We start from the raw sequence: 25,224 nt of genomic DNA, 5'->3' as shown, positions 1-25,224 counted from the left end.
GGCAGTGATTTGGTCAAGGTCACACAGCTGCACGCCAGCAGCTTCCTGACTAGGGGAGCCCCTAGCTTTCCGTTCCTGGAGGTAACCTTTGTTGTAGAGGAGATCATGACATGGTCGGGACCAGAGAACTGCATGTGTCTTACAGAATCACCCACTGCCTATAGTTGCTTTTCCTGAACTGGTGCCAGTGGGCGCCTGCCAACCTGCAATGCACCACCCACCAAGAGGGGTCCTGCTTCAAGGGAGTTTGGGAAACACTGCACATGGAATCTCCCTTTGTGGACATCATAATGCTTATTGGTATTAGAAAGATGCTGTAAAACCTGCAGTAAACTAATAATTTTAATTTGGTTTAACCCAGCATTTCCCAAATGCCCTCGTCTTTTGCATATGCGTGCTCTGAATCTCTGTGGAGTGCACTCTGATGAGCACAGATTCATGGAATCAATAGTATGGAAATCAACAGAACCATGCATCTCCTGGTCACCTTCTGAGTCAGGCAAATGAAATGTCATAAAGCAGGGCTTCTCAAATGGCAGTGCACATACATGTTACATGGGGGCTTGTGAAAATGTAGATTCCAAATTGGCAGGTCTGGGTGGGGCCTGAGGTCTTGCATTTGTAACAGGCTCCCAGATGATGCCTGTGCTGCTGGTCTAGGGACCACACTCTGAGAGGTAGGATTATAGAGAACCCTCTGCTACAATGGAATTTCACCTGTGTCCATCCTTTCACCATCTGGGGACTAGCCGGCACCTACAGCTGTTGCTGAATCAGGCCATTAGACCATCAACAGGGAGGTGAACTTGTCTTTCCACGCTGGACAAGCAGAGGAAGGAGTGGCCAGGCTGGGTTAGTGGCTGAAGCAAACTTGAAGACCATGTTTTGGGAATGGCAAAGTCCTTTGGAGCTGTGAAATCTTTGCTGAGCCTGCTTGAAATGATGACAATCGAGTGGCAGTTCTGCCATCTCTTCTGTCTGGGGAATAAGGTTGGGGTTATTAGTGTTTTAATTAATTAATTAATTTATTTATTTTTAAAGAGACATTTCTCCTTTCTCTCCTCGGGTCTGGAGTCATTAAACAGGGATTAGCTGGATAAATAGAGGAAGTGATTTTTAAACTGTTTGCAAACTTAATGTGAAGAGCCCAGCCTTGCAAATTATCACGTCTAATCAGAGGCCCTTGCTTCACTGCTCTAGTAATTGTACTGGTATTAGTCAAATTCTTGTTGTCTCCTCATTAGCCGTGAAAAGGAGACTCAAGATGTACTTCATTAGAGTGTCCTGGAAATATATTGCTAATGTGGGGATGGAGGCAGAGGGAGGGCCGGGTGTGGGGGCGGGGCAGGACGCCTCCCCTGGCTCAGCTCCATCTCGCACCTCTGGGCTGTCTGTGGGCTCTCTGTGCAGCCAGGAGCCTGGGTGAGCCAGGAGGGCCGTTTCTGCCTGATGCTCTCAAGTCTCTGGTTCTCAGTTTCTTTTTCTCCTCCCTCCTTCCTTCCTCCCTCCCTCCTCCCCCTTCCCGTCTCCCTCCCTTCTTTCTTCTTCTAAGTGTACTTCTTTATTTTCATTGTCTTTTTCCCTTTCTTCTCCTCCTTTTTCTTTTTCTTATCCTTCTCTCTTCCTTCCTCTCTTCTCCCGAATAGATGTTTACAGAATATCCAGCCCTGTAGCTAATTACATTTAAATTAATTGAAATAAAACAAAATTCAAAAGTATATTTCTCATTTTCACTAGCCACATTTCAAATGCTCAATAGCTGCCTGTGGCTAGTGGCTCCCATGCTGCACAGCACAGACTGTCCTATTGAACAACTCTGGTCTCATCTCCTTCTGTTATACCCTGTGCAGATTGGCATGGGAGTGAGGAGGATGTGGAACTGAGGAAGAGAGCATCCTCTCCCCAAGATGCTTACAATCGGGTGGGAGAGACATCACACTCCGTTAGGGTTAGTCGAAGATGCGTTCAGGTACTAGATTACAGGTACACACCTGGAGCTGCCTGGAGGGTGGGAGTCAGCCTGGTGAATCAGCCTGGTAAACTGGAGAGAGTCAGCAAGACTTCCCAGAAAGCAGGGAATTTTCAACTAGAGGCCTGTCTACGTCTGTCCTTGTTTTAAGGATGAGATTGGCCATCAGTGCCCATGAGCTGTGCAGTCCTCACTCCTGAGCTTAGGGAAGCATTACTGCCTCTGGGTTAGCAGGGAGCACTAATGGACAGACAGCATGTCCATCCTCCACTCCCACAGCCATAGAGGCCTTTCAAAGACTGTTGCTTGCATTTCTCTGCTGGGGCCAGTGTTCCTGGGCTCAGGATCTGGTGAGACTTAGCCAGGTATCTGGGTGCACTGTCTAGGGCTACTCACCACCGCACCCTCTCTATCTCCGAAGCACCATATGGGGCACTGGAATATACATGGCCTTTGAGATTAGACACATCTGAATGTGAATGCATGCTGCATCATGCCCAGATCCACCAAGCTACATGAATCACTCCATGGTCTGAGCCTCAGTTATGACAACTCTACAATGGGAATAATGATATCTGCCTTGACATCTTGTTGTCGGGATTAATGATATGGTGCGCACAGTGCCTGCCACAGAGTCTTGGGTAGTAAATCAATTCCTCCTCCTCCCTCCCTGCTTCACTCTATCCCTCCTTCTCTCCCTCCTCGCCTCCACCCCTCTCCCCTTTTCCTTGGTCCCATCTTTGCTCTCGGTGGGAATTGTGGGCTGCCCCCCATTTTGGCGGTAGTCTTTTACTCTCCCAGCTTCTGGATGCAGACTGGCCATCCTCTGTGGCTTGGAACCTAATTTTTCTACCTCAGAGAGGACAAAGGGCTGAGTCAGCTCCTTGGAGATTCCCTCTCGAGGCTCCAAGGAGTCTGGAGGCCTCATCACCAGCACTTGGGCTGCTAACGGATTCGGAAGGGATTCAGGGCTGATGACACAGCCCTGAAACATGGAGTTCACTGGAGGAGCCACAGCAGGCTTTTTTTTTTTTGTAACTTCCACACAATAGGTTTCCCTTTAATCAGGGACTGATTGTCTGCATTTCTGGCCCTGCAAATGCCCCAGGAGGATCACTTAGATGCTTCTGGTGCTGAGGGATGGAAAGGACAAAAGACGCAGCCCTGGCTCCCCTCCCTGCTCTCCAGGCTGGTGTGGAGGGCAGGAAGTTCCAGAGGAAAGCCCGTTTACTAGGGTCTCAGATGGTCCTGGCGTGTGGAGGTTCCTGGTCCTGTAGACGCAGACCTATATGTGCACAGAATTCAGAGGTGGAAAGACGGTAAGAGCTTTGGGCAAGATGACCTCGGAGGTCCAGAGAGGTTAATTGACCTGCCAAGAGTCATGGAACTGGTCAGGTGATCTGAGTTAGACTCTTCTTCCCAGGATCCTTCCCACAGTTGACCCTTAACTACTGTCATTGACCACCATCCACTTGTGAGACACTGTGAAGCTCACAGATCATGTATTCTATTGTATCAGCTACTGTTCTTGGCAGAGATGCTTTGTTTTTCATGTGCAATCGCCTTTCAAGCTAGACTGTCAGCCCAAGGTAATGGGAGAAGGTCTGGACTCCCGTGCCCTCGACTGTGCTGGTTCCTCTCTGAAAGGCAGCACCCTCTTCTGAAAGCTGAGGGTGGTAATGGCACTATCTTTGGATTGTTGCTGAAGGCAGGAAGGAGATGCCATGTCAGTGTTCAACAAACTCAAAAAAACCCTCTTTTAGAAAAAAATTCTTACTTTCAGTAAGCTCTACAGCGACCGATGGACTAGACCTGAGGTTCTCAAAGTGTGGTCCCCAAACCAGCAGCAATGGCATCATCTGGGAACTTATTAAAATGAAGTTTCTCAAGCTCCATCCTGCATCCACTAAGTAAGAAACTCTGAGGATGGGGCCCAACAAGCTGTTTTTTAACAAGCCTTCCAGGTAATTCTCATGGTCCCTCTCTCTCTCAAGAGACCCTCTGGGCTAGACATTTTCTTTCTGTGGGTCCAAAGAGGGGAGGATCATCATGGATGGGGGTGTGTGCTCAGGGAAGGCTTCCAGGGTTTATAGCATTAAAAATGGATTTTGGAGGGCAAGTAGTCGCTGGGTGTTGGGGAGGCATTTGGGTGACAGAAACGTTGCTCAGGGATAGGAATGATGACGGCAGATCTGTCAAAGCCTGACCTGCTTCCACCAATGCCCACAAAACTGGAAGAATGACCACTGAGGCCAGGTCAGGATTCAGATTTGACTTTGATTGGGTTATTACAAGTGCTATGTCTGTATTGGGTCAGAGAAATCAGGATGCCCATCCATCCATCCATCCATCCCTCCATCTATTTATCCACCATCCTCCATCCATCCATCCATCTATCTATTTACCCATCCATCTATCCATTCATCCACCTATCCATGCATTCTTTGTTTCAACTAAAATTTATTTACTTGAATTAAAATAGTTATTTTAACTTATTCTGTGTCAGGCATTAAGTGACGCTCTTGGCTTGCAGAAATGAGACAACCAGAGATACCAACTTGTGTGCTTTGATTAATTAAAAAGTCAAGTAATTGAAGATCTGCTTTAATGAAAACAAGTTCCCATCAAACATGATTAGTTGAAATATTAGATTAAATATTTCTGTGTGGCATGAAATGGGATCAATATGTAAATTTAAAGGCTGGTCCCATCTTTGAGGTGCTAATAAGGTTGGGAGTCAGAATTAAATGTGCTAAGAGTGGAATTTCATCTAGGGCAAGGTCACAAATAACCACACCAATTTGTTTAGCTCTTGGAGGTTCCCACTCTCCTTCTTATCCATTTTCTGATTTTATCCTGAAGACAATACCATGAAGTCTGAAAAAATTCAGACTCAGAATTTAAATGACTTGCCCCAAGTTAGAAAGGAAATGAGCTACTGAACCATGCCAAAACCTGAATCTTCAGATTGTCTCAAATCCTGAGCTCACCCATGCTGACTTCTATTCATAATAGTGGAAGATCAGGCACTGTGTCACCTGAGTCCAGTTTTGGGCAAAGTGGCGCCCTTATGGGATGTCCACACTGCCCACTCCACCCATGTGGAGGGGCAATTGTGGAGCTGTGTCTAACCCAGAAAGCAACTCAGGAAACCCAAGATCCATTTCCAAAGAAATGTCATCCATTTTTCAGCATGAGCCGTTGCAGGGAACTGGAGACACTTGTCTCACCACCAAGCGTGATGGCTCTGAGAGCAGAATAAGAACCCCCCAGCCTCCTAACGCCTGGTGATCCCCAAGAATTTGACACCTCACCTACGCTGACAGGTCACTGTGGGAAAAAAAATCAAAACACACACTGGTAGTAAAAACGTGGCTCTTTGAACAATATTAAAACACTTCAGCAACCTTTCATACAGAATTAATTAATATAAAACCCAGCACCCTCATTGCTGCACAGCCCTAAAGTGGTTGCCAGAATTTAATTAGACTTAACCTTTTTCCTACACTACTACCACTTTATAATAACTGCAAATCATTATTAATTCCTTTGGTGTTCACTGTAATAACATTAATCATGATGAACTTCTTTCTGTAGTAATGTGTATGTAATGTGTAATTCCATAGCAATTTAGTATTAGTTAAGGCTAAATTGAAATTAATTTCACAAAAAGATACTATTTGCTATTGGATACTGTATTTTCATAAAATAATATTTTAGAGCAATTTATATTAAGGTGGCCGGATTAGGAGGCATTTGGCAAACTGCTAAAAGTTCACAGATAGAACTCTTTGCTGCTGACTACTGGAGTATACCTGATTGCTGGCATCTCAGGTCTCAAAGCACCTGGAATATCAAACCAGAAAATCGGTCAGCTATTATGGGATGGTCCTTTGAGGTACCTTGGTACCTCCTTACCAATCTGGAGATGTAGTATTGGACAAGAAGGTATCTTGGAGCTGTTTCCAAGCCCTAGACTGTGATTCATTATCCCAGGTCTCAAGGTTCAAGCCACTTATTTGGCCCCTCCCAGCCTCAGCCTTCTTTTCTATAAAATGGTTCTATTCTCCCCTCATGGAGGTCTTCAGGGACTCCATGGATGTGATAGATTTGAGAGTAATTTGAAGAATAGGAGTAGCTGAGAACATAGGTAACGGTAGAAAGGAGAGAAGCAATGGCCTGCATGTGTTTTATTTTGTTGTCTTGTTTCATTTAGTTTTGTGATGGCATGTTGGAGGTGGAGGTAGCGGGAAGGGAAAGTCAGGCCTCTATTAGACATCAGGTGTGCACGGCACTAATTTTTAGAAGTCATCTTGTCCCAGCCTTTGCCTTCTGCTGAGCCCATCCAGACACTGTTGTGTTGACAGATCTCTGGGGGACTCTCCTCTGTTCATTCATCCTTTCATCTCACCATGCAGGAGTTGGATACAAAGATGAAGGAGACATAACTCTGCCTTCAGGAAGCTGGTAATCTAGGGGACATGACTATAAACAGATAGTTAAAGTGTATTCTAAGGGCAATACGTATGTGCTCAGGTCGGGGGGCTGTTAAAAATAAGTAATGGCTCGTATGGCCTAGGACCTGACCAGTCAGCATGGCGGCTGGCAGGTGGGCAACGGGAGGGCATCCAGGTGGCATCCAGTGGATGGATATCAGCTGGGCTCAGAGCATGATGGACTCCCAAACAAGGGTCCTCTGGCTGGTGTGCAGGAAGGCGGGGTTCAGGGAAGCCTTCCTAGAAAGGCAGAGAGTCTTGGATGAAAGTGGGCTTTGGCCAAGTACAAGGAGAGCAAGGAACAGCAGAGGCACAGCTCGGAGACAGGAGGCCCCTGGATGTGTATGAGACAGTAAGTATGAGCTGTCTGCCCTTCTGGAGGCTCCAGTCTCCTGAGGAGGAGGGGGCAGCCTCCTGGGGCCACTGCAGAGGGCCCTCGTGAAGGGCTTTGTAAGCTGCGCTGGGGAGCTTGGCCTTCCAAGCTGAGCGTGGGGATGGGAGGTGAAGCAATGGAGCAGAAGCGTTGCTTCTGGTTTTGTTTCATTTTGAGCATTAAAAAAATATGAGCTCACTGTTATGATAAAAGGTATATAAGCCACATGAAAATTAAACATTTATGTCAGGAAATAGGTACCATAAACAAAATCAAAAGACACATGATAAATGTTGGAAGAAAAAATTTATAGTATGTATTACCTTAAATTGATAGCCTTTATCTAAAAGGAACTTTTTACAGTTGATAAGAAAAAGACAAATAACTTGATAGATAAATGGGCAAGGAAAAGCCACAAATAGCCAATAACATAAGAAGAAAAAAAGAAAGGTTCACCCTAACAAAGAATCAAAGAAATGAAAATTAAAATGACAACGAAATACCAGTTTTTAAACTAAATTGGCACAATTAAAAGTGTTGGAAGTATCCATTACTGGAGAGGGAAAATGGGCGCTCTCATATTTAGTGGGTGGGGTGTAATTAGGGCCCAATCTTGTCACTATTTAGGTTTAAAATGTGCAAATTATTTTTATCAGAAACTCCTTTTTGGAAATCTAGCTACAAAAAAGTTATGATGTAAGAAGGTGAGGTGAGATGTTTAAAAAACCTGAATATTCATATGTAAGGAAATGTTTAAATAACCGAAAGTATGTCTATGCTATAGAATATTAACCAGTGGCTTGGAGGCATGCCTTTGGTAATTATTAGATGAATACAGCAGAATGTACACTATCAACTCATTGATGTTAAAAAAAGCAATATATGCTCCTTATAAAGAATTCAAGAAATTAAGAAAACTACTAAGAAAAAGGTAAACAATCACCACAAAAGGTACCCCTCAGAAATCAACACATGCAGGTATCTTGAAGAAAGCCCTCATAGGAATATAAAGGTGGCATCATACCACACGAGCTACTTTTTAATGAAAAAGTATTAGATTTAATTTTATTTTAGTTTAAAACAAGAAAAAGAAACTAAAGTGAAATGGAAGGAATTGCTCCATTTAGAGAAATATTTCTTCGGCACGGAGATATTATTTTCTAACAGATTCCCTCTGAGGGAGCATAGAAAACATTAGGAGGTTGGAGTCAGTTTTAAAATGACATATTTTAAATTTACACAGTATCAACTGACTTCCCGCTGAGAGAGGAGGGGATCCACTCTCCCACTCTTCCTTCACTGCCCTCTTCTCGCTGCCTGATATTGCGTTATATTATTTTTACACTTTAAACCTTATAACATTTTTATTCTCTTCTGTGGGCATAATTATGTCAATTTTTAAGTCTTAGAAAAGAATTTAATGAGCTCTGTGTATAGTTTCTCCATACCTAAGTCCTTTATGTGGATGTATCTGTAAATTGACTGGTGTATGGGTCAGAATTTGCTTCCTGTGTATATAACAACAAAAAAGATTGTGGTATAAGCAAAAGAAAAGTGTACCTCTTTTTCACATAAAATAAGCCTGAAGCAACAGTCCAGAGAGGTTTGGCCGACTCACAAATCTATTAGGCAGCCAGGCTCATTCTACCTAACTTCTCTATCATCCTTAGGGTTTAACCTTCGTCCTCATGGTTTACGATGGTGACTAAAACTCCAGTCGTCACATCTGTCTTTTAAGTGGCAGGATGGATGAAGACTGAAGCTGGATGTCCTTCTTCCCTTTCATTAGACTTCCTGGAAGTTGCATACACCACCTTTGCTCATATACTGTCGGCTAAAACTTCATGACTTGACCGTAACTAGCTTCAAGAGAGGCTAAGGAACGTAGTCTTCTAGGTGGGTGACAATGTGCGCAGGGAAACATTAAGAGTCTTATGATCAAAGCAGGAGGAAAAGTAGATATTGGGAAGTAATAATGACTCCACCACTGGATTTCTACCACCACTGGCTTGATTTCATCATCAAATAGCTTTCAACAATGCATCAGGAATGTTATAATTCCTTCAATTCTTTCCTACTTGGAAATGTATTCCTGTGGCCTTTATTCTTGAATGACATTTTGGCCAGATATAACAATCTTGGCATACATTTTCTTTCCATCAGAATTTTGAGTATCTTCCTCCATGGTGTCCTGGAACTATATTTTGTTACCAAGGATTTTGAGGCCAGCCTGCTTCGTTGAAGCTTATTGGTACTTGCTTTTCTCCTGAGACTCCTGAAGAATTCTTTCTTTGTCCTTAAAGTTCAACAGCATTGCCAGGCTATGTCTTGATGCTGATTTTGCTGTATTATCTCCTGCCTCCTACCCGCAAGTCCCTTGGGAATAGTGTGCTTTTTTTTTTTTTTTTTTTTTTAAATCAGTAAATTCCATTATTTCTCTTTTCAAGGATTAAAAAAATTTCTATTATTATATTTCTACTCCATTTATTATGCTTTCTACTATGAAAGCATCAGTTATTCCAAGAGAGGATCAACTTTGTCCTCCACATCCATTAAAATCTCACTGTCTTCTTTGATCTTCTTGTATTTTTCCTCCACATTCACTGCGCTCATCGCAAGCAGAGGGGTTGCGTGGGGCCACAGGGGTGATGGGCTGGAGAACTCCAGGGGCCCCATTCACAGTACAGACCGAGATTTATAAATATGCTTCCTTGGTGCTGGAAAACCTGGCAGCACGTGCTCAGCTCTTTACTTGATGGCGGGAATTAATTTGTCATCTACATTTATTTGTTCTTAGTTTTTCATGATTTATTTATTAGTTCTGTAATGTTATTAGGATGGCTCTCATTTTGTTTCATTGGCTCTGAAACTCCATTTTCATATTGTTTTATTGCTTTTTAAAATAGCTTTACAGAAATGTAACTGACATACAATAAACTGCACATATTTAATGTGACAATTTGATAAGTTTTGACATATGAATACACCATGAAACCAATGACATAATCAATATAATGAACGTATACATCACCTCCAAAAGCTTCCTTGTACCCCTTGGTAATCTCTTTATCTCTTTGTTGGATTATTAGCTGTACCTCTTTCTTTAGTTATTTTGTTATTTTAGTCTTGTTTTTAGGATTTGAAGCACACATCTTTAACTTGTCACAGCCTGCCTTCACTTGATGGTACACCACTTCACATGTGGCATAAGGACTTTACTACAATGTACTTCCTTTCTCCTCTCCAGTCTTGGTTCTATTATCATTTCTTTTTTGACTTTTATCATTGCTTTTTTTAATGTTACTTCTATATATGTTATAAGCCCTACAATACATTGTGATTTTTTTTTCAGGAAGGTCAGCTCTGAGCTAACATCTGCTGTCAATCCTCCTTTTTTTTTTTTTGCTGAGGAAGATTGGCCTTGAGCGAACATCTGTACCCATCTTCCTTTGTTTTATATGTGACATTGCAATTGTTTTTGTTTTAAACAGTCAATTATCTTTTTTTAAAGACTTTTTATGTATTTTATTTATTTATCTATTTATTATTTTTTATTTTTCCTTCTTCTTCCCAAAGCCCCCCAGTACATAGTTGTGTATTCTCGTTGTGGGTCCTTCTAGTTGTGGCACGTGGGATGCCACCTCAGCATGGCCTGATGAGGGGTGCTATGTCTGCACCCAGGATCCAAACCAGCAAAACCCCAGGCTGCTGAAGCAGAGCACACGAACTTAACCACTCAGCCACGAGGCTGACCCCTCAATGATCTTTTAAATAGATCTCAGTAATTTAAAAAGTTTTTTATGTTTCCTCACATAGTTATCATTTTCACTGTTCCTTATTTCTTTGTGTGGATCTCAATTTCTTTATGGTATCATTTCCCTTCTGTCTGAACAGTTTTCTTTCCCATTACTTGCATGATAGGCCTAGTCGTGATAAATTCCTTCGACTTCTGTCTGAAAAAGTCTTTGCCTTCATTCTGGAAGAATAGTTTTGCTAGGTATAGAATTGTAGGTTGGCAGGGCTTTTCTTTCAGAAGTTTAAAGATGTTGCTCCATCACTTTTGGCTTGCGTTGGTTCTGACCAGAAATCTGGTTGCCATCCTTATTCCTCTCTGTGTAATGCATCCTTGTCCTAACTCTGTCTGCTTTTAGAATTTCTCTTTATTGCTTATTTTAAGCCATGTTATTATCATGTGGCTGGGTGTACTTTTCTTCATGTTTATTGTCCTTAGGGTGTATTGAGCTTCTTGGATCTTTGTGTCTATAGTTTTTATCAAATTTGGAAAAGTTTTGAGCATTACTTTTTCAGATATCTTCCCTCTGTTTCCTTATCAGACTCCAATTACATATCTATTAGGTTACTTGAGTTAGTCCCACAGCTTAATCTCGCTTTGTTTATTTATTTTTGTTTGATTTCTTCATGTTTATTTTTGGATAGTTTCTATGCTATATTTAAAGTTTATGAATCTTATTTTTCTGTGATGATTTATCTGTTGCTAATCCCATCTAGATTACCTTTCATCTTAGACAGCATAGTTTTCCTCTTCAGGGTTTTGATTTTGGTCTTTATACCCCAGTCTCCATAACTCTTCCCTTCAGCTTTTTAACATACGGAATGCAGTTATCATGACTGTTTAATGTCTTTGTGTATTAATTATACTGTATCATTTATAGGTCAGTTTAATTGATCAAATTTTCTCCTTATTAGGAATTATCTTTTCCAACATTTTCTACTGGATGTCAGACATTTTGAATTTTTATCTTATTGGATGCTCAATTGATTTGTATTCCTGTATATATTGTTGAACCTTGTTCTGGGATGCACTTAAGTTTCAGAAAACCTCAGTCCCTTTGTATCTTGCCTTTAGGCTTTGTTAGGTATGACCAGAATAACATTTAGTCTTGAGCTAATTTTGCCCCACTAACTACCGAAAGCAAAATCCTTTTAAGTACTCTGTTTAATGCCTACGGGTTCTGCCTGGTGAGGACAGGATCTACTCCCACCCTGTCTGAGCACCTGCAAGTGTTGTTGCCTGGAAACTCTCCAGGCAGTACTCTCGGGCAATTGTCAGGCTTATCTCATTTGTTTCCTATCTTTTAGAGATCACCATCCTTTGTTGCCTGTCCCATGTCTTGAAAGCTGTTGTTTCACATATTTTGTCTGTTTTCTTGGTTGTTTCAGGTAATGGTAAATATGGCCCCTATTTCTTCATCTAGGCTGGAAGTGGAAGTTGTTATTCTCTTGTTTAATCATCTATTCTTTAGGTTCTCATTTTGATACCTTTAATTTATTTTTTATCAAGTTTTATTATAATGGGGAAATGTTCCTCTGTTATTCAGGTTTGTTTTTTTCCAGACTGGGTTCCTTATCTGGTTCTTATTTTTCTTTTCTTTTTTTTCCTGAACAGTGTTAGCATGGTTGTCATGCTAATTATTTTAATCTTGTTTATACCTAACAGAGAAACTGCTGTTCTTGACTATGAAATACTGAGTGGATTTGCTTAACAATGTTCCCACTTTAACTGAAACATATTTACCTTTCTCTCAGAACTACATTTTAAGGCTTAGGGGTTTTACTGTATCAACCATTCTGTAGCTGGGAGTGCAAAGGAAGGCAGACAGATTTAAGGAAGAAAAAACTTTCAATTTTACCAATGGGGTCATGTGATTTTTAGAAAATCTTCAGGGAATGAGGACAAAAACACCATGAAGGCAGGGACTTTTTGGTGAGTTTTGTTTACTGTTGTATCCTTGGCCCCTAGAACAGTGCCTGGCACATCGTAGATTTTCCATAACTAAGATGTGAAGGAATAAGTGAATTTCACTTATTGACTCCCTGTTTTATTCCAACTACCCCCCTCTAGGAGGATCCAACTCTCTTGGGAAATAGGGTAGGTAGAGCATCTAAGCATCAGACTGAAACAAGTGTTCTCTCTGCAGTGAAGCCGACTGGCAAGGGGCCCCTGGACCAAAGTTCTTTCAGGCAGCAATGCCAATCAATAGAATGGGTAGGACTGTGTGGATGTGTGGCCACATGACATAACCTAGGCTGTTTTGAACCTAAGTCAGTGGAAGAAATCACAGCCTCTTGAGTGCAAAGATCCCTTTTAAGCTGAACATAGCTGTCAGATGACCCCCCTCTGACTCCTTCTTTGTCCACAGCACAGACGGTTTCCCCAGCTCCTAAGGTAGAACAAATTAGATGACACGTTGCTCCACATCCAAGTCCCAATAACTGCACTTACATGTCATTTTCCTCATTGAGATATTCTATTACAAGATGGGGAGATGGGGGGAGCTCATGCACAGACCAGCCTCTGATGGAATCCCTGCTTCATTTGGTCAAAATCCATCAGGTTCTCAGCTCGCCTCACTTGTGAGGCGGCAAGGAGGTAAATGGTCTGCAGCAATTCCCTCCTTGTCCTGTCTATACGTCCTCAAGGTCCGGTGACCTGTATAGTTACACCAAGTTTACTCATGCCAGTTAGTCCGCGTTTATTCACCATTGTGATATGTTACCCCTTCAACAGAATTCATTTCCTTTTGACCACCCTTGCCCACTCATGAACATCATTTATGCACCATAAATATTGCAGAGCCTCCTGACTCCAGTGCAGTGTTTGCTCCAACAAGTTGGAGCCTCTTAGCCTCTTTCTGGGGTGAGGGGCTCAGGATGGCCACCAGCACCATTATCCAGTCTCAGCCATGGTGTCTGGGAGTCCTGAGACAGGCTGTCCCATGAACGAGGAAGAAGGAAGGGCACGAATGGTGAGGTCCTTGGAGACGCCCAGTTAACCATGTGGGCTTGACCCTAACTGATTTTGGGGGGCGTCTGCCAGAAGTCATGATGGGGCCAGGACACTTGGCTAGAGAAGCCACACTGTGCAAAGGCAGAAAGCCATTGGCAGGTCTCTAATGAGATGCGTCCGGGAGAAGTGCCGTGAGTTCCAAGTTTACCAATATCCGAAACGGAGAGGAATGACAGGATGTTCACAGAAGAGCAATAAAAATGATGGAGCCTCTACAGAGAGTGATTTATGACAAAGGCTCTGGGAGCTAAGTACGTTTTATCGTGGCCTGGCAGAGCAAGGGAGGGAAGGGCTGGGGTGGCGGGGGGAGTGGGCGGTGGTGGATTCTCTGCAGAACCAAGCATGGGAGAGTGGTAGGAATGGAGGTGGACTTTGAAGGAAGGCAAAGGCACTGGGAAACAAGGAGAAGGAATCTGGAGAAAGGGAGGGAAAATGTAGAGAAGGAGAGGGAATATTGGGGGAAATCTACGAGGACCCCTGTGCAGCTGCAAAGGCCTTAGAACTTGAGGGGCAGCGGGGGAAGGCTTGAGGTTGCAGTCAGTGGTGTCATTCAAATGCTCATCACTTCTCTGTCAAGCTAAGAGCTGGGGTCTTCCCCATAGCACCTTCCCGATTGACTATACGAGATCTCTGCATCTCCCTTCACTGCCTGCAAGGACAGTTAGCTGGATGCGCTGCCTCCCTGTGGCTGCAGCCTTCCTGGGATTCCAGCATCTGGCACAGGGCTTGGCATAGAGTTAGGTGCTCCAGGAAGACTAAGTCAAATCCCTAAATTTGGGGTAGAAAGGGCTGTTCTGGCACAAGGTAGTTTAGAGCTGATTAAATGGTCCTCGGGAAGCCCCTGCCTCAGTGCCTCCCTTTATTCCTGCCCAAGGAGGCCTCTGGCTGCAGAAATCTCTTTACGTTGTGTTTAATAGAAGCATTGGCCCGTGGGAAATGATGCTCTGGGGCAGAGGACTGAGCCTTGGAGTAGAAGTATGAGGTTGAACTGTTAGACAGGTGTCTCCAATTCCACTTCCAAAATTACAGTGTAAAGCTCTTCAAAGAAGAGATGAAATAAGGATAATCATAATAGTCATGGTGAGGTCCTACATTTCTGTGCCACTTATAGGTCGCAGAAAGCTTTCACATCCATTAACCGTTTGCCCTCGTAGCATCCTTGCCTCTCTCAGTGGGTTGTCAGGAAAATCAAAGGTTTCCCCCAGGAACCGAGACTACAGGCATGCCCCACTTTAGGCAAATCCTGCTGTGAGCATTTAGGTGAAGAAAGCCTGCTTCGTGGAGGCATTTAACGAAATTATTCTAATGGTGGGTTGCCCCAGCATGAGAAGAAATAAGAAGCCATTTACCAGAATGCTCGATTGATTGACACATATCTTGTTCAGGACCAGCTGCATGCCTTTAGTATCTAACGTGTGCTGAGTGTGGCTATTTGTTTTGGGAGGTGTGAGAATGAATCTGATATGGTCAATCCCCAGAGAGGAGACCTCTTTACATCTTTGGGTTTGTTCTCCAGTCCCTTCTCTGCACACACATTTATCTCAGGAACTGCCTGTCGTACCTGAGACGGCCAGGACTGCATCAGAACTGCCCACCCCTACCCCAGACTTGGCTGGAACTCTTCTCCGACACCTTAGGTTTAGATCTGACAAAGAAAGGCAGTTTCTCCACAGTGCAGAGAGCTGTCAGATGTAATGCCTGGTGGCTGTCGGGGGCCATACTTGCTGCCCTGTGGAGAGCCAGTCTTCACTGCGGAGAAAGACCCAGACACAGGAAAGGAGAGGCAAGGGAGCTGGAGAGAGGCCCAGTGCCATCTGGGGCCCCAGTTCTGAATCTCTTGACCCCACCATTCCTGAAGTTGGGTTGTTCAACTTGGCAATTGGTTATGCAATCACTCTGCCCCTGAGCCCTTTTAATTTAAGCTCGTTCAAGTTATATTTTTTTCACTTGCAATCGAAAGAATTGCTAATACAATCTTTTGCTGAAAAAGACAAGATGTACATTCATAGCTCCTTTGATATTTGCAAAGGCCGTTAAATGTGGTGGTTGAGAGTTGGGGTTCAAATATCTGAAATAGCAAAGATTGGAAATACCCAAACGCCAACCACAAAGAGATCAGTTAGCTAAATTTTGGTTTGTATCCATACAAGAAAGTACAATGCAGCTGCGGAAAAAAAATGAGTAGCTTTCTATTCTGATAAAGAAAGAGCTCTAAGCCATTTCAAGTCAAAAAAGTAAGGAGTGCTGTGAGGTACCACTACATGCCTATTAGAATGGCTAAAATAAAAATATTGACAATACCAGGTGCTGGTGAGGATGCGGAGCAACAGGAATTGTCATACTTTGCTGGTGGGAAGGCAAAATGGAACAGCTACTCTGGAACACAGTTTGTCAGTTTCTCACAGAGTTAAACATATACAAGCTATATGACCCAGCCATTCCATCCCTGGGTATTCACCCAAGAAAAATGAAAGCTTATGCTCATACAAAAATCCATACACAAATGTCGATAACAGCTTTATTTGAATTAGCTAAAGAATGAAAACAACCCAAGGGTCTTCCACCAGGTGAGTGGATGAACAAACTGTGCTACATTCATACAATGAAATACTACTCAGCAAGGAAAAGGAATAAACTACTGACACTGGCAACATGTTGGATGATCTCAAGGGCGCTATGCTGAAGGACAAAAGCCGGTCTCAGAGGTTACATACTGTGGATTCCATCTATTATTTGCTACTCTCAAAGTGACAAACTGCGGTGATGGAGAACAGCCTAGTGGTTCCAGGGGCTTGGTTAGGAGAGGAGTGTAACCGTAAAGTGATAGTGTGTGGAATTTTCTTTGTGGTAGTGGAACAGTCCTGAATCCTGATTGAGGTGGTGGTTACACAAATCTATACATGTCATAAAACTTCGTGGAGCTATTTACCAAAAGCCTAAAAACGTAGTGCAGGTAATCTGGTAAAGTCCAAACAAGGTCTGCACGCGACTGCACGCGCCGCAGTCCGTGTCCTCGGTGGCTAGCTGTCCTCCGGTTCTTTAAGATCTTGTCATCGAGGGAAGCGGGGCGAAGGGTGCAGGGGCATTCTCTGTACTATTTTTGCAGTTTCTACGTGGGTCTAAAATTATTTAAAAACAGCACAAAAAAACAAGGTGTGGAGCAACATGTGTAATATCTGACCTTTCATATAAAAGGGCAGGGATAAAGTTTGTGTTTGTACTTGCTTGTGTGCTTCTACCTCTGCAAGTTCAAACAAGAGACGTGGGAGCATGGTTACTGAGAGCAGGGTGCTTGAAGGCGCAGGACAACAGTGTGAAGGGGGCTTCACTCTGCAAAGGTGACGCTTCCTGGGCTTTGAATCATGTTTATGTTTTCTTAAAAATTAAGAAAAGATGAACATGAGTTTTAGAGCTATGCGTAGCATTGTTTGAATTACAGTTCCAGTATTTACTGGCTGTGTTAGTTTTTACAACCGAGCTTGCCTCTCTGTGCCTCAGTTTCCATATTTGTAAAATGGAGCCTCTAATAGTAGAACGTAGCCCGTAGAGTTGTTAGGATTAGACAATCCAAAGTACCCAAGATGCTCAGCACCGCTTCCACCTGGAAATACAGTGGTTTGTATTCTTTTCGTATCCCCATTTTGTAGAGCTGGAAACTGAAGCAGACAGGGATAGAAGGGCTGGTACAAGCTCACACATTAGTAAACACTGGAGCTTGAACTCAAGTCAGGTCTGTCTTACTCCAAAGCCCAGGTTCTTGACCTTGACACTTGCCTGCCTCCATTTCCCACTGTGTGGTTCCTTCTCTGCGTTTCCAGCTGGGAGAAGGAGGGAGGAAAGGAAGCTAACCAGCCTCTAGCACAAATGTGCTGTTCCCTCCAATCTCTTGCTTGTATCCAGATAACAACCAGATATTACCCTCTCGGCAAGCAGCTGCCTTGGGATGGGGTGAGTTGTGGCCATGGCCTTAGCCAGGTGCTGGGCTGCAAGGGTCAGTATCCCCAGAGTGGGTCCACCTTAGAGCCCAACAGCAGAGATAGAGTACCCATGGGGCCCGGCTCCAGCACAAGGTTTAATAGAATAAATTAATTTCACATTCTAAATGGCAATTTCTGCTTTATGCTATATGAAGGCCTTTCCCAGTGCATCTCGAGCTGAGGGCATGCTGGGGCGATGGTGGCCCTGGCCCTCTCCTCGGGAAGTGAGACTTGGAGAATTGCACTGCTGCAGAACTTGCCCCAGGATGGGGGCGGGCAGAGGCTTGGCCCCCAAAGTGTGAGCAGTGAGTGCTCTCAGAGAGGGGTAGGGGGCCCAGGGAGGAGTCACAGGGGCTCCCACCTCACACAGCCCGACTCCTCACTCGCGGTCTGGCTTGGCTTCTCTTTCAGGGTTTGGTTTGTGCAAATCATTTCCTCCTGCTAGACTTCCGGTCCCTCATCTGAACCACGGCTGCCACGGACTCTACGATCTTCTGCTTCTAACCCTCCATGATGCTGACCTCAGCTTCGGAACCTGGAAACATGGCCAAGGGAATGGAGGGAACATGGGGTTGGACTGGATGCATGTGTCAGGTTTTGAATTAAGGACTGTTGAGGTGGAACGGAGAGAATGAGCAAAAGTAGAGGGGTTTAAAAGTGCATGAGGTTTATTCATTCATTCAACAAATGTGGTTTGAGCTGCTGCTTTGTGGGCCCTTTTCTTAGTTGCTCTGGATACAGGGGTGTATAATCCACGAAGATAAGGATGGTGCCTGTGGTGAGGGTTGCAGAGAGAAAAGCAGTGGGAGAGAGGGAGCCAAGAGGCAGAGGGGCAGGGAGGCTCCCCTCTCCCTGGGAGGAGAGACGTCCAGACCTGCCATCCACCTGAGGGAAGAGACTGTTTTCAGGTGTAGAGGTTTCAAGATGGTGGCCCATGGATGAAATTCCAGCATAGGTCTGTTTTGTTTGTCCCCATAAAGTGTGTTAAAATTATAATAAGCTTTTAGCTATAAAAATAGAAAGCTTTTATATAGAAACCTAGAATTCTGCTCTTACAGACCCACTAGCCCAGGCAGTACTTCCATGTAACAACGATTGGCTGAGGCTGGGTTGAGGTTGCCCCTTGAGGGAGTGAGCTCCTCAGCTCCTCAGTCTCCACCATTCCCTATTGTGGCCCCAGCCTGCAAGCCCCACTTATTTATTTTACCTTCCCGACTTTACTGACATCTGCGTTTGTGACTGCTGGTCTGGTTTGTGCTATAAAAGGCTGACCAGCCTGGTGGTTGGATCTGTTCTGGGCCAGGTGGACGGAGGCCCGCCACAGGAACCCACACCCTGGGAGCCACTTTGTGCTTCTGACCACCACAAACACTGTCTGCGGTGAGGTTGACAAGTTGGGAATCAGCCCTCCAGGCCCAAAGGCTTCTCCTTGGCAGGAGCAGAAGCCAATTCAAATTGTTTTTCTTTTTTTCTTTGCTCATCTGAAAAGTCCTCCCAGATCCTCCTTCTTATTAACAACCTGCACACCATGCTGTGCTTAAAGTTCAGAGCGCCATAGGCTATGGAGCCATAATTAATCTCAGTCCCTGAGTTCTAGAACACTTAGAGCAGTTATAATTTGCTGTTGGAAAACCAATTTGGGGAAGCAGTGGTGTTCTCACCCTTGATCATGGCTCCACTGAATGCCACTTCCTGTCCACGTGCTGCCTGCTGGGAGAGCAAGACCTTTCCTCTCTGCACCTCTGGGAGGTGACACAGAGTGTAGAAGGTGGGAGGACAGAAGAGGGAGTTGGTGAGCTACCCGTGGGGACATGGGTTTCCAGGACCACTGCCGGCACTGCCTCTGAGCTGGTTTGGTCACCCTGCATCAGGTGCCTCTTATTTTCCAATTTAGTCCAATTTTACAACCCCCGTCCACATGCCTTCCATGTCTTAGGCACTGTCTGGTTGGGGCAGATGCCAAGTCGTGTTCTCTCTCTTCTGCCCTCACCACTTTCCTGGCCTGTCCCTGCTGCCCTGGGCCACACTCAAGATTTCTGCTCCACGCATGGAAGTTCTCTTTTTTCTCCTCATTTCTTTTTTTTGCTCAAGGCCAGATTGTCATATCATTGAAATCACTCACAGTTGAAATCAGTCACAGCAGACAAGGGTAAAACGTCACGGCTCCAGTGAAATGCACACACTGACATAGGGTAGGGTCACACACTGCCGGCTACCACTGTGTGTGTTTATAGGTTTGTCTGTCCTGCTGCCTGTGCCATCTGCAGCCAGGAGCCATGTCCCATTTGTCCACTGGCCCCAGAACCTGGCGAGAGGCACCACACAGAGCAGGCAGGTAGTAAGCGTCCACAGGGGTGGTTAGCTTAACAGCAATATAGACACACTAGAGAGTGTGAAAATAGAAATACCTATAGGGAAATAAGCCAATAATGGCCTGCCTTCATTCATTAATTATTTATTATTCACTCATTCAACCAGTCCTCACAGGCACTGGGACCTGTGCTCAGTCTTGGGGATATTGAAATGAAAATATCTTTGTTTCTGACTCCAGCTTAAAGGTATCCTAAGTGAGAGGCTCATTTAGGGCATTCTGGGGGTGCATAGGAGGGACCCCTGACTGGTGTAGGAAAGCATTCTGGAGGAGGTGATATTTGAGCAAGCCCTGGATTATTCTGTGCTTATCTCCAGCACCTCACTTAAAAGTTGCTCTGGGTTTGTCCACTTATGTGTTTGTGTCTCCAGAGAGGCTGAGGGCCCCTTTAGAGAAGGGACCCTGTCCTAGTTACCCTTGAATTCTCATCACCTAGAACAGTGCCTGGGCCATGGGATAAGGTTTGGTGCATACTCGTGGGATGAATGAATGAAAGAGCATTTTCCAGGTAAGGAGGGTGGAACAGGGATTCCAGGCGGAAGGACAGCCCAGATGGGTGGAAGGATAGTGCTGGGAGGTTACTACCAAGCTAGGACCCCAGAGAGCAGGGTTGAGAGGGAAGGCAGAGGGCACTGGGAGAGTAGAGGGGCATAGACACAAAGAACAGCTTCCTGCGCTTAGACTTGGGCCACAAACTGATGCCTCCAGGAGCAGGGCAGACAATAGCAATGCATGAAGGAGGCAGGAGTAAGACCCTGAAGAGTGGCGGGGTTCACGGAGAACTGAATAGTGTGCCTCACCAACAGCATTGGAATGCAACATTAAAGAAAATGCTGTTAGCCAAACGAAACATTCAGGCCCTTGGGTCACAAGTTTGCAACTTCCTACCCCCACTGCCAGGTACTATACAGAAGGTTGTGTGGAATTGTGGGAAAAGTCCTGCCTTGGATTTCTGGAGAAGTGGGAGCAAATCCCAGCTTGGCCCCTTGCTAGCTGTGAGGCTTTGTCCAAGCCTCTTCCCCTCTCTGCCCCTCGCTTTGCTCATCTGCTAGCTTACCCGCCCTGCCCACCTGTCAGGCCGAATGAGATGATGGACACGCAGTGCTCTGTAGCTACTAAAGCCCCGGCACGTGCAGAGGCTTTCATTCTAAGCATGATGCGAGGGGATGTCTAGGTTCCTTGTGGAAAGAGGGGGACTGTAGTGGGAGCCTTACAGGTGGTCTGAAACCTCTCATGGAAGGTGGGTTCTGTGAGAGCAGGACATGCCCCTGCTTAGAGTGGAGAAGGGAAGTTCATGCAGCTGGAGGGACCAGGGTGCAGATAGCGGCTGGGGTGGCCAGAGAGGAGATTCTGGAAGAGTCAGAGTTGCTAAGAGAGGATGGAAGTAGGGAGGTGGACACTCAGTCGGGGAGGTGGCCTGAAGCTTCCCGGCTTGATTACCTGGGACCTGGCCAGAGTAAGAAGAGTATCTAAAACAAGGCCCGGCAGAGGGTGGCTGGGGTGAGGATGTCCATGGGCCTGGGACAAAGGGTTGGGTTGGAATTCTCAGCAACACCTCAGCACTGCACACAGCCAGACACAGAGATTCTGTCACCCACTGGGATCTGGACCCAGGGCACCTTCCCCATCTGGGTGACTGTCTGGTCCTCTCTGGGGCCTTGGGGAACACTCAGTGTGGCCCAAGACTGTCTGTGGACACTGTTAAGTGAGCATCATTAGGAGGAGGTTTCCCTGCCTCAAGGAGAGCCAAGGATCCTGGGAGGCATCTGTGCTGAGAGGGCCCTGCAGCCGTTTCCAGGCCTCTCATTTTGCCGGTCCAGGGGGAGTAAGGGACTTGCCCAGGGTCTTCCGTCTCCTTGTCTTTGGAATCTTGCAGGCCTTGGTTGTGCTGGAATTCTCCCTTTAATTCTGAAGTGTCAGGAATAGAAGATTCAGAGCATCTCAGGGCTGAAAGGGACCTTAACGTTGATGAAGTCCACCTGTGGTTCCCCCCCACTCCCACCTGCAGATCTGCTTCCCCTCTTCTCTGTGGTGTAGGACTCCCTGCTGCCAGGCCCCACCAAGCCTGAGGTGTCCTCGCTAGCTATAGAGATTTGGGAGGGCAGAGCAAGCCCCAGGTCCCAGGGTCATCACAGCGCGCTCACTGGAGACTCAGCCTCGTGCCCTGCCCACTACTGCACCCCAGCACCTGTGGTGGTGCCAGCACATGGTGGGTGCTCCACAAATCCTGCTGAACAAATGAAGAACTTGTTTTGAGCCCCAGGGAGAGCCAGGACACGGACTGGCAGGCTCTGTGTCCAGGGGCCCACGAGCAGTTAGACAAATACTCCATGGGCACCTACTGCAGGCAGCAGTAGGCTGGAGGCCAGGGCCACCCTGGTCACCAGGGTAGATCTGGTCCTGCACCCAGGGAGTGCACTGTGCAATGGAGGAGGCAGACAGAGAAGGGGAGCAGAGCCCTGTGCTCACCTGTGGCTGGAGAACCTCTAGCTGCCCTGCTCCCTGGAGCTCCCTGGGGGCTTTCTGAGCCTCCACCCTAGGGACGCCGCTCCCTCTTCATCTTGCCTTGTCTTCCTGCAGCTCCCCCCTCACTCTCCAAGCCCTGGCTCAAACAGCACCTCTTCTGGGAAGGCCTCCTTCACCCCCTTTCCAATCAGGCTCACTCTTGGACCAGCTCTATTCTTTCCCATCAGCTGTACTTAGGGGCTCTGTGCTTATGGAGCATCTACTGGATCCAAAGCCATTTGCTTGGATGCGTGGTTGTTGAGTGAATTCCTGATCTGTTAGCACTTGGGACAACATTCCCCTCTCTTTCGTGGAAAGTGTAAATGGGGCATTAAAGGACTTGGCCCTGCTCAGTGTTCCCTGTCCCCACCCTCTGGTGGCACAGGGCTCTGGCACACAGCTGGAGGCACCACTTTGCTAACATTAAAGTACTTTTGAATGTGTGCCAGACACTGCTTGGCCCTGTGCATTATCTTGTTTTATTGTCCCCACAGCCCTCTGATCTGAGGTACCATTATCATCCTCATTATACAGTAGTCCCCCTTACCCGCAGGAAACTCACTCCAAGACCTCCAGTGGATGCCTGAAGCCACAGACAGTACCGAATTCTAGCCAGTTAAGTGCCACATGATGGCGTTTCAACAGCGTACCTCATACATGACTGTGCTCCCATAAGATTAGCCCCACACGGCCACACGGTGCAGTGGGCTGTACCAGCCAGGTTTGCGTGACTGCGCTCTATGATGGTTGCACAACAAGGAAACCACCTAATGATGCATTGCTCAGAGGATGTCCGCGTTGTTAATTGATGCATGACTGTATATACTGTTTTTTCCTATACATAGTGATGATAAAGTTTAATTTATAAATTAGGCACAGTAAGAGATTAACAACAACTAATAATAAAGTAAAACGATAACAATATACTGTAATAAAAGTTATGGGAATGTGATCTTTCTCTCTCTCAAATGTCCTATTGTTCTGTACTCGCCCTTCTTCTTCTGGGGGTCTTTGGACTTGCCCGGGCCCTGGTGTAGCTCCCTAGGGAGCTTTCTGGGCTGCTCCATCCCTTGTAGCTTCTTTGGTCCTCAAGGATGTCATCACAGGTGGGCCCTCTGATTTATACTGCTCTTCTCTTGTACCCTGTGTGTGGGTCAGTCTTGGTCCTCTGGCCTCCACACTCGTTGAGGTCAGGGGCTGAGCCTAGGCACACAGCTGGCACTTACTAAAGACATGTGTCTTTATCATGTCCTCATCCCCACACACAGCCACCTGCATTTTCCCCTTTAGGGCTGATGGTTTACTCATTGTCCATTCTAACCAGTGTCCCTCCTAAATAGCCGCCAAAGAGCTGGCGTGGTCAGTGGGGAAGGCGGGAGGCGGAGAGCTTAAGTCTCAGCAGTGCCACTGCCTGGCCATGGGACTTTGCCTCTGGGGTCCGCAGATGCCCCATCTCTGAACAGGGGTCATCAGCCACGCTCTTCAGGATATGGTGGGAGCTTGAGGAAATGCAGATGTGACTCTGCGTCTCAGTTTTGCTGAGCTGCCCAAGGCTGGGAACCAGGCAAACGATGCTGAGTACCCCCGATCCCAGAGGAGACATGTGAACAGCCAGTGGAGCTTCAGGAGACACAGGTGACAGCAGGTTTTGTGACCTTAGCTCAACACTCACCTCCAGAAGGGATGGGAAAGAGGACAATGGAAGAGTTCTCTTGGAGGGCAGGGTGGGGGTGCTGGGTGTGGTCTTCTCCCCTCACCTCCCGCTGAGCGAGACGCTTCCAACCCCGTGTTAGTGAAGGCTTTCTAGAGAGACAGAGCCAAGAGGATGTAGATACATAGAGCTCTATCTATCTAGTTAGCTAATCTATTAATTATCTATCATCTGTCTACTTATCTACAGAAAGAGATATAAAAGGAGATTTATTATGGGAATAGGCTCACGTGATTATGGAGGCTGAGATACGCCACAGTATATTGGCCAGACACTGGAGACCCAGGAAACCTGGTGGTACAATTTAGTTAGAGTCTGAAGGCCTGAGAACCATGGTGCAGCTCCCAGACTGAGGTCGAAGGCCTCAGATTTGTGGAACGGGTACTGGTGTAAGCCCTGGAATCTGAAGGCCCAAGAACCAGGAGCTCTGATGTCCAAGGGCAGGAGAAGATGGGCATCCCAGCTCAAGAAGAGAGCTTCATCTGCGTTTTTGTTATATTCCAGCCCTCAAGGAATTGGATGCTGCCTGCCCACACCGGTGATGGGGGGTCCTCCTTATTCAGTCTACTGACTCAAATGTTAATCTCTTCTGGAAACACCCTCACAGACTTACCCAGAAATAATGTTTTACCAGCGATTGGGGTCCCTTAACCCAGCCAAGTTGATATATGAAATAAGTCTTCACGGAGGGCTTGACAAGAGTGTCCCAAAGTTTGGGAAACAGTGCTAGGCATCTGCTCCATGCCCAAGAAGTCTGAAGGGGAGCAGCTATGGCTAGAAGGGTCTGAGGCAGCAGAAGGGACAATGAGGCACACACGGAAGGGGAGGGACTTCTCGTGCCAGCAAGGTGCAGGCGAGCCACAGTGTTCTAGGGGCTGGCTGTGGACCTACTTCAGAGAAGCAGGGCTAGAGGGGCAGTGTGACCTCAACAGGAGCCTCGGATGCCCAGGGCTAAGGAAGTATCTGTGGGTGATCAGCCAGAGCCCAGACACACTAGGGGACTCACCTGAGAAC

At 45.9% G+C, this 25,224-nt stretch overlaps 2 long non-coding RNA genes across 2 annotated transcripts in view; both read left to right on the top strand.

Annotated features, from left to right (window-relative positions):
* LOC139046212 (uncharacterized) overlaps positions 1-23,490 on the top strand; it is a 29,062-nt gene extending 5,572 nt beyond the window's left edge. Inside the window, exon 3 of the long non-coding RNA XR_011505967.1 lies at positions 18,035-23,490. This is a non-coding gene — a long non-coding RNA (uncharacterized lncRNA). The remainder of the gene's footprint in view (positions 1-18,034) is intronic.
* The window catches only part of LOC123281786 (uncharacterized), a 120,266-nt gene that overhangs the window by 74,872 nt on the left and 20,170 nt on the right, over positions 1-25,224 (top strand). The window lies entirely within an intron of this gene.

This window comes from Equus asinus, chromosome 2 (assembly GCF_041296235.1).
Source record: "Equus asinus isolate D_3611 breed Donkey chromosome 2, EquAss-T2T_v2, whole genome shotgun sequence".
In the NCBI taxonomy this organism is placed as follows: domain Eukaryota; kingdom Metazoa; phylum Chordata; class Mammalia; order Perissodactyla; family Equidae; genus Equus; species Equus asinus.
Note: the sequence above shows the minus strand (reverse complement) of the source record. Positions and strands in the feature narration are given on the sequence as shown.